The sequence below is a fragment of the Rhamphochromis longiceps genome, linkage group LG13, assembly GCF_057381845.1.
Source record: "Rhamphochromis longiceps isolate RC_006_pf linkage group LG13, R_longiceps_female_GT1.1, whole genome shotgun sequence".
NCBI classification, from domain to species: Eukaryota; Metazoa; Chordata; class Actinopteri; order Cichliformes; family Cichlidae; genus Rhamphochromis; species Rhamphochromis longiceps.
Genome location: NC_140569.1, coordinates 11,388,647 through 11,394,646, shown reverse-complemented (window position 1 = coordinate 11,394,646; position 6,000 = coordinate 11,388,647).

Below are 6,000 nucleotides of genomic sequence, written 5' to 3'. Positions count from 1 at the left end.
TTTGTTGATTTATTGCTCGGTGTCATTAAGATTGTATCCCAACAGGTGGCACTCAACACCACTGCTTCCAGGAAGAGCAGGAAAAAAAAACATATCTGAAGGCGGCGCCTTTATTATTAGTCTGTGATATTTAAGCGAATGGACAAAAGAACCACAACTTTATAAAAAGGAAGGAAGGAGGTTGGAGAGGTGTGATTACAACAAGCAGACATTACCCTGTGTGTGTTCATCTATTTTGGGGACGAAAAATGTTATGTTTCAAAATCATAGAGTCACCACAGCTCACTGGATGTAACTCATATTTTCCAGAAAGAGAGCTCCTTTTAAGGCAAAAACGCTGAGTCCATTCCTCTTTTGTTTATTCATTTAATTTCATGCCAGCTGTGCCTGATTTAGAGGCATGTCAGAAACAACACAAGCTGATTGTTTCCCAAATATAAACTTTCTTTAAACAGCACAGGTCACAGGTGAAGCAGGTGGTTAAATGGTCATATAGCTCTGGCCTGAATTCTCTCCCTTCGTTTCAGAAATACTGCTTTAACCCAGGGCCCTGCAGAGTCACACATGTCAGGCATTTGCATGGGAGAAATTGGACTTAAATGGGTAACACATGACTCATTCTCTCTCAGCCCCGACAGCTGCAACAGGCCAAGCAGTTATTGGACAAATATGATTCGCCCTAGAACAGAGCAAGTCTTCAAAGCTTTTCCAATGTGGAATCTTTGACGTAAGCCGAAAAATAAAGAGATATTAAAGTGGATTTAGTGTGAAACATATTGAATTACACTCAAACCATATCATGTGTATTCATTTTCCTTTCACTCGCTAGGTTTTTTTTTTTCTGACCTTAACCTGACAACTGTTATGAATTCTGCATTAGCAATCAAAACAAAAGACTATTATGCAGCACAGTGTTGGCCCCCAGTTGCTACTTGGCTCATATTCCCTGTACAGTAAACAGCCCACAGATGTTTTACATTGATATTAACAACCTTAATTTGTCCTGTGCAGAAAAAGGCCAAGCATAGCGTGGGGATTAAGTTCTCAGCCATGTATCACACACAGCACAGACAGCAATCTCATTTAGCTTGAGTGAAGTTTACAGTGAGTGGGTTTTGCATAGGTCATTAGTTGTCTCAAAATACCCCCCTGTCACCATAGCAACTTCAAGTGACTGCTAAATTGCCTTATAAAATGAGATAAATTATTAATGTTGAGAGGTTTTTTTCTCTTTAATATGTGTGCTCAGGCTCTGAGCTCAGAATACAATACTGTATTACCTTTCTTGTACTGCTGTAATGGAACAATTTAGCAGTTGTCATTCATTAATTCCAAACTTATCCTTTGTCTCCATTCTTGAATAGGCTGATTGCTGCGTCCTGGTTTCCAGATATATCATGGGGATTACACCGATTACAGCAGTGTTGCGCACATGACAACTGAAGCTATTATTCAAATAGAATACCTGAGGAGAAAGCTTGAAAACAGCCAGTGTAAAATACCTGCATTGTTATTGGCTATATGCACACAGCTATTTGACATATACATAACGCAGCACTCTAAGAGCAGATGGGAGGCTGACACGCACCAGTGAATAATCTGATCATAGATGTCTGCTGACATTTATGCCTGTTTTATAACAATTGGTGTCTCACAGAAAAGGCAGTAGTGATGCATTACACAGATGGTAAATGCTGAGGTCAGTGTCCTCAGTGATTTCATAGTCAATGATGGTTTGACCACTGGGTGTAATAACCATACTGATCTCTGAAACATGCAAAGCAAATCTTAAATGCTGAGATCAGGTATCAGTTTTAATGGATTCCTCAGATGTGAGGGTGACACTGTGACCCCTATGCTTCAAAAATTAGAGCTTTTTTTTTTTTTTTTTTTTTAAATTCAGTGATGTTTGCCTGCACTGAAAACATCCATAACTCACTGGCAGCTGTAACTCAATCTAACAAAATGCCTTTTCAATCACTCTCATCTTTTATAGTTATACCCATCAGACATTTACATAAATACATTATTCATGGTTCTAATCCTGGTTTCAGATGGGGAGATATAAAATGCGACAGTGTGCGTCTGTGTGCATGTGTTTGTCTGTATGTGCTAGTGTGTGCGAGGGAGTGTGTGTGTCATGATGTGTGTGCAGATGGCAGGGGAATGAAGCAGCCTATTTTGTTTGTGGTTTGCACATTTCTGATTCAGCTGAGCACTCTCCATCAATGAGGCAAATTTACATTTGCTGTGGTGGTAATAACCTAAAACCCATACTGATGTTAACACTTGTATACACTCGAATTCACGTTGCCCTGCCGCATGATTACATTTGTGTGGCGCTTAATAAAATGACTCACTTGACATTATCAAACAATTCAGCTGTAATAGTGGCCCGTGAATGTGAAATTGTGTTTTGCAGGCAATTAGTTCATTGTCACCAATGTTTGCCTTATGAATTACTATAACACGCATATAAATATGTAGTATTGGGTATCATCAGTGTCGCAGCTATGAATGGATACAAAAATTGGTTTGCGGGAAATAAGGCACCCCAGTGCTGCATACTGAAACTGAAAAGGTGGAATGCAGAAGCTATAAATTATGCATAAATCATGATGTATTGTGCCTCAGATAAACAAGTGTGATATTCGATAAGAACTAAAAGAGAGAAGAGAAGTATATTTTCAAGACGATATCTGTTCTGCTGTGAACTGTAATAATCCACACAGTTCACTGCACGCGCTCGCTCCTTTGATGTTCTGAAGATATCACTGCATCACAGATATTTATGAGCGAAGTCAGTTAATATTCAGCCTAGAGTACACTGCTGACACCTGCTTATATACACAGAAATCTTCTCAAATAGCCTCCAGATGAAGTCCTGATTAAAAGTGATCCTGTTAATAAACAAGACGGCTTTCTTGTTTACGTGCTGTCCACTGTAGGTGGACCGACATGTGATTGAATGGGGAGAAATGTAACACCATCTTATAATGACTCTAAGGCTAAAATTAGCCCCGCAACATCTCTCAGATCTCCTCTTACCTTGCCTAAAGTCATGCTGCAGACAGCAGCCATTGTCGTGTGATTACAGCAGCACAAAGACGCAGGTGTAAAGTTACTACTGAAACACGTTCCCCTGGACAAATTTACTTGATGGATTTTTAATGTTCCAGGGCTTTCCACTGATGATAGATGGATATCCACTTGGTAATGCATTTGTGCATTTGGAATGAGTAGGAGATAGAGTGTGTTGGCCTAATTTCTCAGATGCTTTCTTACTTTAGTCATCAGTAGATTTTCATAATGCCTGGCAGCACAATTAGAAATCTGAATCCTAATGTTGCATTGAAAGCTTTTACTGTCAGTAAAAGTGATGTTTGCCCGTGCATTTACGTGTGTATTACTTATAAATCTGCCTAGTTCTCCTTTCAGGATATTTCCAACACTCTATTAGATGACTAATTAAGTAAATGAGGAGGCTTTTGGTGTTTTTTTTGCAATTTAATGATCCTTTTTTTCTTTGGTATTTTGAGTTGTGATATTTTGTTACAAAAATAATGGAAAAAGTCACTAAGTGCATTTACTTAAAGTGGCCTATTCTGCCTATTTCTAGCTCCATATTTTTACAGCAGTTAGCTATGACATACTTTTAGTTGTCCTTCTGAATGGCTGGCTCTAATAAACACAAGGTTTGAACAGTGGGTAGGAGGAAGGGTGTTTTCTTTACTGACATGTAGATACAAGTAAAGTAAGAAAGCACTCAGTAGCCTCAGCTTTTGGCCCATAGGGAACACTTACACACGTGGTGACCTCATTTTACAAAAACCGTGTTTAGAAAGAGCCCCGGCCACTATAGCATGAAGTACTACAGACATAAAAAACCCAGAGTGAACAATCTCCAAAAATAGCTTTCAAACATTTTAGAAACATTTAGAAAGTTATCATAGGATGATAGCCGAAAACCTCCTGCTCACCTGGAGTACCTTTTACTTAATTTTATATAATTTCTAGAAATAAAATCTACCCAATCACAGCAAATGTCCAGAAATAAAAGTGCTCTATTAAATAGTATTATATTATTAGATTATTCTGGGTCTAAACGTACACAGTTGGGATAAATCCAGTATTACTTCACCTACATTTGTCAGTAAAATTAAAAGCATTTTTATGACATTTTAGGTGCATTGATGAATGTACAGTGGTAATTGTTGCTAATAACTGTAATAGTGATCAAAAACCAAATTTGAATATGCAGAACCTTTTCTGGCCACTTGGGGGCAAAAGAAACAAGTCTATGATGTATACTAATTGCATCTAAATGTATTGGGATCCTTTTGCAACATTATAGTTTCCAGGTGATGTCCAACATTAGCATTCATTTTGCATACATTCAGGGTAGCGTTTGAATATCTGGTGAATGTAAGTCATGTATTTCTTTTCATTTTAGCTCTGTCTTTGGTCTCTACCAACTCCTGGTGGAAACAATTACATTTTTAGTTCCCATGTTCATCCACTACCTTCTTTATTATTATTTCTTTAACTTTATATGCCTGCCTCCTGATTCTGAGCAAGTGGAGCACAATGGATTTATTCTAGGGTTTTGTTTTGTTTTGTTTTGGTTTTTTTGTTTTTGTTTTTGTTTTTAACTCTGAAGACAAGTTGCCTACTTGGTGTTGTTGAAAATAAAACAAAAGCAGGAAAGGAAGACTAAGAAAATTAACTTAAAGGCGCTAAAAAGCTAGCTCTGTTTTGTTTTTTCTCCCATGCATTAATAGTAAATGCTTTATTGGATTGGATTTGCGTGATTGGATTTATGAAAGGATTAAAAAAAGCACTGCCTACTTTTAAAACAGGGTGTTTTTTGTTAGTATACTGCTGGAAAATACACTTTTATTCACTTCTCTTCTGGATGGGTTCACCACAATACTGATTTAATCTCTCTTTAATGTTGCTTGAGCTATTCTAAAAAAAATGTCACATTCATTAGTGAGACAGGTCAACATGTGGTTGAAATTATATGTCCTATTTTTTTCTATTGGTGTGGTATTGCTTTGCCATGGTTAAAATTGTAACCTCACTTTACTTTGAGGTGGCTCTCCAACCACATTTGTGGCTCCCCACTGAGGCTGGCTCATTATAGTGAATGCGGAACACCTGTGCTGAGGAAAAAGGAAGCTTTCACCCCTTTAACAGGTATCTAGTACAGTATGTTCTTGTTACAGGCAACAAATAGCAAGGTAGCTGTCCAGAGCTACATATTCATCCAGCTTCTCATTTTATTTCCCACAATAAGGCCTTTTAGTGAGTTCATTTGTGAACATTTTTCAATAGGGTTTCAGGCTTCTTTGTGAGCTCATAGTTTTGTTTTTTCCAGAGAATATTCGGTGTTCAGAATGATGCATTGCATGTTCCTCATACTACTTATTTGTGGAAAGTTTTTGAGGATGCTTATTCTTTCCAATCTTAACCATCCATCCATTCTCCGTGTTTCAAGTTCACTCACTAAACTACTGCATAAAAATATCTCTTACAGATTCCCATTATTAAATCTCATCTCGTCACAAAGTTGATATAAAGCGAGGCAGATGACATTGTAAACTTTGATTTCCAGCGAATTGTGCCGCATCTGCTACTGCAAAATTTTAAGATGTCCCATATATTGATATATATTATCATATTTAACCAGTACCTCTCTCTCTTTCTGCATACTGTTTTCATTTACTTTCAAAAAAGACTCTCAACGTGAAGCTTCATTCACACCAATATCTGCATAATAATGTTGCACTCGCGCTGGGCTCTAGCTGTTGACAAGAAAACACTTGCAATTGCCAGATAAGAGCTCGAGTGGTGCCATTGATTAACCAAGGACTTCATTATGCTGGCTGCCATTAACAATGCAACCCCATTGATTCAGCAACTGAAATGGCTGTGGGAGAAATCAGGAAAGATAACACTAAGAGCTGCGGTTTATATTGGATTCACTGCAGGAATCCC